The 9910-nt window shown below is 43.8% G+C and overlaps 1 pseudogene; it reads right to left on the bottom strand.

Annotated features, from left to right (window-relative positions):
- Positions 1-252: 252 nt before the first annotated feature.
- Positions 253-2221, bottom strand: LOC143393829 (protein O-linked-mannose beta-1,2-N-acetylglucosaminyltransferase 1-like; annotated as a pseudogene).
- Between the last annotated feature and the right edge of the window lie 7689 nt (positions 2222-9910).

The following is a 9910-nucleotide window of genomic DNA, read 5'->3' as shown; positions in this document are numbered from 1 at the left end:
AATAACATGTATATATTCATAGTCTGACATTCCCCCAATCCTGCATATAATTTTTTTGAGGTTTTTCTCCTTTTTAATCAATGACCACCTTATACAGCTTGATAAATCTGGACAAAGAGGAGGTTGAGAGGGGACCTGGTCCAGTGTCGAAGAGTCTCTGAGTGAGCACCTACAAAGTCCTACAGGATGGGGCAAAGGGCTAGCCTGCCTAGAGATACACAATACCCAGCCCTGCAGGGTCCTAGAGGAGTCTCATGTCTGTTTAGTGGCTCCAGGGCTTCCTCCTCCTTTGGGGGTGGCTCCATGAAAATTGAGGTGACTGATGGTGGCTTCTTCACTGAGTAAAGGGAGGCTGGTATCCACCCCCACTAGGAAGTGGTTCTTCTTCTAAAATAATTGCCATAGTCCTGGTGGTTGCTACATAAATCCAGGTCCCAGATATGCAGGCACTTGGCAAGCTGAGTCCAGGTGATGTATTCACCTTTTACTCCATTTGGATAAAGGCCACATAGGTGTGGCCCTCTGCATCCAGCATCAAGGAGTCTTCACAAGGATTTTTGCTGTAGTCCAGAACTCCAGCCTCGTTGAGTAGCCTGTAAATTTCCACTTTCTAAGCTTCTTTCTTCAGACTGTCCACATTCCAAATCTAGATATCTAGAACCACGTTGAACATGCGTTTCTTGACGTAGGCCTCGTGGAAGTAGCATTCATGTTGAGGCCCATGATGCCAAAGTAGTAGGATCAGGAAATGAGAATGATGCATTCTTGGCCCTAGTACTATTTTGGCATCCTCAATCACATGTCCCAGGCCCAGAGCTTTTCCACTTGGGCTCAAGCTCCTCCTTATACAAGATTTCCTGAGTACCCAGCCCAGCCCAGGCATGGTTTCCACATGGTACAATAGTGCTGGGTCCTCAGCTCTATGTTCCTAACCCTGGTCATTCTAGCTCAGGCTGTCATCTTCCTCCAGCAGGTGGATGGATTGGCTTAGGAAACTGAAAAAACACCCACAGCCATGGCCAGGTCCTCTTTCAGCAAATTTGGCCTCTGGAAATAGGCTGAAAGTGGCAGTGAGATTGGCCTTGGAGTGCTGAGACACACGGGCATTCTTGATGCTGATGGGGTGTGCTGGATGCCTCTCAGGCCAAACAACACCACCACATCCATCGGTTCCTCACAGTAGCCACCAACAAAAACTGTTACTGTCTCTGGAGACATCCCCTGGGCTGAGAGCAGAAAGCAAAGCATCCTGTACAGATTAAGTGGGCTGGTTTCCTACAATGACAGCTACAGGTATACTGAAGACCTTATTGTCAGGGAGCGGATCAGGGCTGACCTCAGTGGGTCCTTGCACATATTCCCATATCCCTCAACCTTGCTGCAGAAAGCACCTGCGGCACCAGTTCAGCTCTGTGTCTTCTCAGTGTCACTCTGTCCCTTCAGCCGAGCTCAGTGGTACCTCTGTCTTCTGCAGGACTGGTTTTGTCCAGGAGGAAAGGGCAGGCGACTTAAATGTTGCTCCCTAAGGACAGGACCTCCTTTTTGTCTGGGCCATGAAGCCACTAATGAAGTGTTGCTTTCAGATCTCAGTGTCTCAGAGTCCAAAAACAGGTATCCTCCCCCATTCCAGGGCAGGGCTGGCCTGGCTGCCCAGGCTCCTCAGCAGAGCCCTGTCTGCATCTTTAAGGTGGCAGGAGCCCTCATCCTTGATGGCATAGATGAGCACTCTGCCAGGTTTCACCATGTTGAAGAACAGCACCATGGCCTGATCCTCATGAGGTGAATACATGTCAAACACACGTTTTGCCATCACATGACCCATGGCCTGGTTGAGGATGATGACATGGATGCCCAGCTGTGCTCCTGGGCCTCATCCTCCAGGGCTGTGGTACCATCACTGCCACATACACTTTGCTGTGGCTTGAGCACACCTCCACATTCAGGACCAGCTGGGGACCGCTGTCTCTGCACCTGGGGGCTCAGATGGCCTGGGGCCTCATCATAGTCTTGCTCTGGCTCCAGGTCTTCATGAGCTTTGCTGATTGCTTGCCAGGATCGACTTGATGCTGTCAATGACAGGAACCAGCAGAAAAGCATGGCCTCTGCCAACTGAATCTCTGCAGGGCTTACTGGTTTGTCAGTTTATACAGGTAAAATGCCAGCTCTGTTTCTTCCTAGCCCCAGTCAGCTTGATGAGGGGGCTGGGCTTCCAGTCATCCATATCAGTTTAGGGAGTCACTGTCCTGGACAGTCCCCTCCTGCATATGATTTTAAGAGGGCTCACAGAATACCCTATCCAAATCTCAGATTCTGTGGGCCACAATTCTGGAGGCTTAAGGCTGAGAAGCCCTGTTTTCAGGCAGGTCTTCTGATGCTAATGCCCTTACCCCCCACTCATTCCCACCTTCTCCCACTGGCCAGGTTTCAGCACAGGATTGCTTGCCAGCTAAACTGGCACAATAGACTCTCAGTAGCTGTTTCCTGGGTCTAGAGGAAACAGCCAAATTCCCTTATGCCAATCCTGTCTTAGTTTTGATTTTTTTCCCACCTGAAGGTTTTCATAATCCACGACTAAATCATAAACAACCACATCCACCATCTGGTTCTTTAATCTCTTGAACCAAACCTCAATTTCTTTGGGGCCCTTCAACTCAAATGCAGCAAATTCCAGAATTATATACTTCATTCTTCCACTCATTTGAGCTCTAACATGTACTATACCTCTATTAAGTGCCAGCCACCGTTTGGGTATTGAATAAAACAGATCTCATCTTTGTTCTCTTCCCAAACCATAATTCTAACTATTGCAGCTTTTAAAGCAATGAGAATTATTATTGTAATAACTAAGTAAATCAGAGGCACTTTTCTAAATATTTAATATGCATCATGTCATTATTTTTCAGGAAACTCAGTAAGGTAAGTATTGCTATTATCCTCATATTAAAAATGAGAAAATCAAAAAGTTCAAGGAATGTGTCCAAGTTAGAGGCGGGGGGGAAAGACAGGATGTAACACCAGGCAGTTTGACTAAAATACCTTTAAATCCAACATCTCTGGCTATGTTTACAAAGCAAAATTAGACCCTTTAGCACCACCAGGTGAGCAGATATCTCAAAAAAAAATTGGTCTAATAATGTGCATATATTTAAGTAGCCTGAGGGGTTGTCTGTGGTCGCCAAGAGGTTCAAAGTCAGCATGAATATAATCAGGAGCACTGACAACTTTGTTAACCAGGGACTGAATTGAGGATTCTGGCAAAAGAATATGATGACATGAATGGGAATGGGAAGCTGCGGGTTCCTGGATGAGGCCTGTGTGGACAGAAGAGATGCTTGTCCTCTTGAGGTGACCACAGAAGAAAGTATAAAGAAGACACTAGAAGAGCTGACTAGTCTAAAGAAAATATTCAAAATAGCTGTTTCCTATGTCCATGAATTCCAAAGACCTCGATTCATGCTCCTGAAACTCAAATGAAATTTAGGACTGGGAATAATCAAGATGGGTAATACATGGAATTGCCCTTGCCATGTATTACAGGGTCTGAAGTTTACACAATTTGGGTGACCCTTCTCTAAAAAAAGGACCAATACTATATTCAACCCAAGGTGGAAGAAGGACCCCTGAAGCATGAGCTACATGGCATTAGCTTTCCTGCAAAACTGGCTTTGCCCAAGTGGATATCAGACACAGAGAGGAAGTTGCTAAGAAACACATACTTTGCTGGCATCAGGGCTGCAGAGACAGTGATATGACTGAAAGCCCAATTTGGAGACTTTTGTGACCCAGAGAACAACTATTTGAAGGGATTTGATAAGAAGATGCATGACATGGAGGTGGCTTGAAGGGAGACTTTTGGTGACCCACACCATTGAAAGAGACATTCAACATAAATTTGAATAAGATATCAATTTTTGCTTATCAACTTGTCAATTTTTGAAATATTGTTATTTTTGTTATACTGTTAAGCCAGCTTCCAGTTAGCATGTACAGTACCTGTGTCCAATTGGGAAAAAAAAAAAAAAGACACCTATATGGGAAGACCAGGTGGAAAGACAAAGTCCCCTCCCCTTGACATCTGGAGCCCTGGCCTTACTCCCCTGCAGCTGAGTGGTATGACATAGCAATCTGGTGGAGCTGTGCAGAAAAGCGGAAAGCATCCCTTTCCCCCTATGTTATGTGGCACCTGCAGGGAGCAAGGCTGAGCAAGGGAAATGCAGAGTGGATTTCAGCCCCAACTCATCCTCTCAGGTAGGATTAAACACTTTGTGCAGTGTTTAATCCGCTCAACCAAACAAGGCAGCCCTGTATCTAGAGGTGGAGTGATTTTAACCACATGCCTAAAGGGACTGAAAATATGCAATTTTCTGACCCAGAAAGTCCACTTCTTGGAATATACCCTAAGAAAATTATTTGTGAAAAGGGAAAAGAGTTATGTAGAACAAAACTTGTAGAATAGCATATGTATAATGAAAAACTGAAAACAACCTGTGTGTCCAATAATAGGAAATTGCTTAACACTTAGTCCTATAATAAATTACTGACCATCCATTAGATGGATTTTAAATGGCAGGAAGAAAGGTTTATGATGTGAATGTAGGAAGGAAATTATGCAGATTGTTGAAAAATACATCAGAAAAGAAAATACCAAAATATTGAAAGCAATCATCTAGAGGTAATGGAATTACAGGTAATTCTAATTTTTATGTTTTTCCATATTTAAAAAAATATTTTTCTTTGTACATATCATAGTGTTACTATGATTACAAATACACATTTTTTAAATGGCATCCAGACTTGAAGGACAGAGACAAAGTGGGATCGGGGAGTGAACGTAGCCTTGACCTCTTGGGCGGTTTATTCTCTCTATTCTCACCTTATTGATTTCCACTTCTGGAGATTTGCACGTCCCCAGTTGCTTGGGTTGCTGTGCTTCACTGCTCTCTGTCCCACAGTGATGGATGGCCACTGAAGGAACGTGATGTTTGCCTCTGTCACTACCTTTCAAAGTATCTCCGTGTACTAGAGCACTAAGACGAAACAGCTTTGGGTCACTAAAGACACTTAGCCAGAAACTGCCATCAAAGGTGAAGATAATGTGAGCCAGGCTGGAGGAGCTAATTGACTTTGCTACTTACTTCCAGATTTATGGGACACCACTGCTGAGTAATTAAATTTACTGAGCTATTTCCACAAGATATTAACTTTAAGTAATCCTCACTAAACATAAATTAAGAGCTGAGTTTGGGTTTTGTTTTGCTGTTTTTCATTTTGGAATCACTAATTAAAGATTATTCAATTATGATAATGTGTTTCTTTTAGGAATGGTTTTTGTAGCTGAAGCCTGATGAACACTATGCAGCCTGGATGATAATAACGATTTGGAAAGAAAAAAAAAATCTCCTGTGAAGTTTCAAATGAAGGAGATGTGCTTTCTTACTTTTTCTATGGCTAGTTGTTCTTCAAACGTCATTCCAGAACCATCTTTAATCCAAGGCAGATTTCCTCCCTGGGTTAGACATGGACATAGATTCAGGCAGTATATGTTTAGTGACTTGGAACTTAGGCACAACCAGGACCCTGAACTGCTTTAGTACATTGTGGGGAGAATCAGAAAAGGCTTCGGGTTTTAGCTTGTAGTCAAATGGTGGCATAAAATAATCAGAGAGAGACACTCAGATGCAAGGCCCCAAATTTTCAGAGGATAAAAAGAGGACCCCATTGAGTCAGAGTGGTGGGACTGCACAACCTGGCCTTCCCTCTTCTCTCCAAAACCACTCTAGCCTCAGGTTTTTCCCCACAAAGTTTACTGAGTGCTAGATGCTGATGCACATAACATCCCTGGTGAGCATGTAATCAGCACTCCTTCTGGCAAGTACTTAGCAGCCACTGGAGCAGAAGGCAAATCCAGATACAAAGTGACACAGGAAAATTACGGCTCCTGGCTCTGCAGGAGCCTTACTCTCTCTGTGGGATCAGGGAGGCTGCATTAGAAATAGCAGAGAAAATGCAGGCTTCTGAAGAAGGCCCACTTGGGTTGTGAGTCTTCCTAACTTTGCTGAGCCTCAGTTTCTTCATCTGTAAAATCAGGTTGTATCCTAAAACTCTTGGAGGATACTGTGAAGTCAGCAAGATGTACCATATGGAAATGCCTGGCAGAGTTACAGACACGTGGGATGTGCTCCTTCCATAGCTCTAGCTTCTCCTCTCATTCCATCCTTGATAGCAATTATTCTCAACTATGGCTTTACTTTAGAATCAACTAGGAAAAGTGTAGATGCTTGAGTTATCTATTTCTGTATAACAAATCACCCCACAGCTTAGTGGCTTTAGAAACTACATTGACTGTTTCATGGCTTCTGTGGACTGGGAATCTGGGAATAGTCTAGCCATGCAGTTCTGACTCAGAGATTCTCACGATGCTGTAACCGATGTCAGGGGCTGCAGGCACCAAAGGCTTACCTGGGCTGGAAGGACAACTCCCAAACTCACTCCCATGATTGATGACCAGAATTCCTTGACATGTGGACCTCTCTTCCAGGCTGCTCATGATATGGACATTTGGTTTTCCCCAAAGCAGTGCCAATATGCCTCTTATGACCTGGTCTCCAAATCACATGTCTTCACTTCTACCTTATTCTATTTATTAGAAATAAGTCACTAAGTTCCACCCACACTCAATGGAAGAAAATTCTTAAACATTTGTGAATACCAAGGACAAGGATTATTGGGGACTACATTGGAGGCTGGCCTCCCAAGACTCCAATTCAATTTAACTGGTTTGAGGCCCAAGCATTTTTTAAAAAAATAATTTTTATTTTATTTATTTATACTAATAGAGCACAACTTTTCACTTCTCTGGTTGTACATGATGTAGTGTTATACCATTCATACATTCATATCCCTACATGGGGAAATAATGTCCACATCATTCTACCATCTCGCCCCCTACACTATCCCTCCTCTCTCCTCCCCTCTTCCCCTCTGCTCAACCCAAAGTTCTTCCCTTCTTCCCTTGCCCCTGCTCATTATGGATCAGCACCCACTTATCAGAGAAAATATTTGGGCTTTGGTTTTTTAGGATTGACTTACTTCGACAAGCATTTTTTCCCCATTAACTTCCCTAGGTAACCCCCAAACCATACTTTGCAGTTTCTCCTGATACCTTCTCTTCAGCCCAACTTTGCCAATTTAATCCCTCCCCCTGGCAAGTCCTTAATTGTCTTATCATCTCCTATCACTGAATTCTCTCCAGTCCAAGCAGTCAGGCAGAAAGAGGGCAGAGGGTCCCAGGGAAGTAATGCCCTTCAAAATGCAGAAATCTCAGCAGTGGTGGGGTTGCAGGTCGGATAAGCAAACAGCATCTGAAATTAAGTTCTACTAGAAGTCTCTCCAGGGAGCTACCAGCAAGTTCATAGGTAAGGGCCAGGCAAAATCAGGGAGTAGGCACAGTCAAAAACAGAAAACCTGAAGGGGCCAGGTATGAACTGCCAGCACGACAGAGAACAGACACATGTTACCAACAGCAAGGACAGTCCCCAAGCTGGAGCTGTCTGTTGGCTCAACTCCAACAGCCTTACTATTACTCTCTTACCCCCATGAGAACCAATCCCCAAACGCCTCCCTAAAACACCAGCCAAAAGCAGCCTGAAGTGTGAAGGCAGAGGAGAACAGACAGTCCCAGCTTCCTGGCAGAGGCGGTTCTCCTAACACAAGCTGCCCTCAACCCCTTTTCCAGTAAGCAGGCTTTCCTGGCTCATTATGATGTTGGCATTTCCATCCATGAGATGAAAGTTGCCTACAACAAAAATAAACATGAAATGGTTACGATATACACATCATTGGGGAACGAGGTGTCCATCATCACAGATGGCTTATTCATCTCTGTGTAATGAAATCAGAATTATAATTGTATGCATTGCCAGCCTGTTCTCTCTCCCTAATCACTAAAGAGGGATCTGACTTTTTCTGTCTGATCAGTTTTTGGCTGCTCTTGCCCTCAGGTCTTTTGGACTTTGTAGCATGACCTAGAGAAGGGGAGAGGACAGGAGGACAAGAGGGATGGGAACAAGGGCTGTGAGCTGGGTGGAGTTCTAAGAGCTGTGGGGGGTTATTTACAACATACGAGAAAAAAATGGATAGAAGAGAAAAGGGCTGAAAAGGAGTCTCTTTGAAGATGCCCAACAATAGTAATTAGAAGGGAAACCTGGTTATTTGGAAATTTCTTTTTAGTTAATGGACTCTTTTTTAAAAAATCACCATTCTGTTTTGAAATTGGATCATGGAATTTCCCACTTTAATGAGGTTTATAGTATCCACAGTGCCTAGAATAGCAGAACATAGTAATTGTTGTAAAACAATAGTTAAACAAATATTACATGCCCATAAAGTTCCAGGGATGCCTGTTGTAAAAACTGAAATATAATGCCAATGAGAATTGCAAGGATAGCATAGCATCACGGTGTAAGATAAAGTGCTCTCTGATCAACCTTGCCTAGAGCGAGAGTTTGGTATTTGCTCTTTCTGAATTCCTTATGTCCATGAAGTCTGCCCTTCACCCCAGTCACCAAAGCCGGACCTCTAGCATCAGCCTTTGACTCCTCCTTCCTCAGAGTACCTCTGGGTCCCCTGCCCCAGCAGAGATCTAACAAATCACCAGGTCCTGTTGACTTTATGACCATTGGTATCTAGGCTCTTCCTTTGTCTCCACATGCCGCCATCTTAGCATAAGCCTTTATCATCTCTCCTAGATTCACTCTTACTAACTAGTTTCCCTGCTTCTAGTTTTATTAATCACTCATCACCCATCACCTACAGGACAGATAGATACAAGGCTAAATTCCAGTACTAATAGTGACCCCAATTAAATAAAAGGGGGTCACTATAAAATTATAGATATTGAGGTTGTAACCTGTTACTCCCACTTTAAGGCTGGTAAAAGTGGCCTGCTGGATGGTTAAAACAAAAACTTGGGATAACAAACTCAAAGAAGTAAAAGGACCAAGGGAAAAGCAGCCAACATTTTGGCCCTTGTTTTCTTAGGTCAGCTAGGACCCAGAAAATGATGGGCCCTGCAACTCTGGTAAGTCACCCAATCTGCCTATCAGGGAGATTGGAAGGACCCTAGAGAACAGGAAGCCAACCAGTGCACATTCTGCAGATAGGAGAGTCATTGGAGAGGGAAATGTCTCTAATACTTCCAAGAGAAGCCATGTATGGTCAACAAGACCCTGAGCCATTCTGGCAGATGGCACCCCTGGCAGAGGAAAGTTAAAGGAGCCAAGGGGCTTCACACATGTTCCCAAGAGTGATCTCTGAGGAATCTTACTGACTCTTAATAGTAGATAGGCAACAATAAGTGTTGGCGAGGATGTGGGGAAAAGGGTACACTTGTACACTGCTGGTGGGACTGTAAATTGGTAAGGCCAATATGGAAAGCAGTATGGAGATTCCTGGGAAAGCTGGGAACGGATCCACCATTTGACCCAGCTATCGCCCTCCTCGAACTATTCCCCGAGGATCTTAAAAGAGCATACTATAGGGATACTGCCACATCAATGATCATAGCGGCACAATTCACAATAGCTAGACTGTGGAACCAGCCTAGATGCCCTTCAATAGATGAATGGATAAAAAAAATGTGGCATCTATACACAATGGAGTACTAAAAAATGATAAAATCATAGACTTTGCAGGGAAATGGATGGCATTAGAGCAGATTATGCTAAGCGAAGCTAGCCAATTCTTAAAAAACAATTGCCAAATGTCTTCTTTGATATAAAGAGAGCAACTAAGAACAGAACAGGGAGGAAGAGCATGAGGAAAAGGTTAACATTAAACAAAGACGATTGGGGGGTGAGAGAGGGAGAGAGAAGGGAAAACATATGGAAATGGTAGGAGACCCTCAATGTTA

The sequence above is a fragment of the Callospermophilus lateralis genome, chromosome 3 (genome assembly GCF_048772815.1).
Source record: "Callospermophilus lateralis isolate mCalLat2 chromosome 3, mCalLat2.hap1, whole genome shotgun sequence".
NCBI classification, from domain to species: Eukaryota; Metazoa; Chordata; class Mammalia; order Rodentia; family Sciuridae; genus Callospermophilus; species Callospermophilus lateralis.
This window is presented reverse-complemented; position numbering and strand designations above follow the sequence as displayed.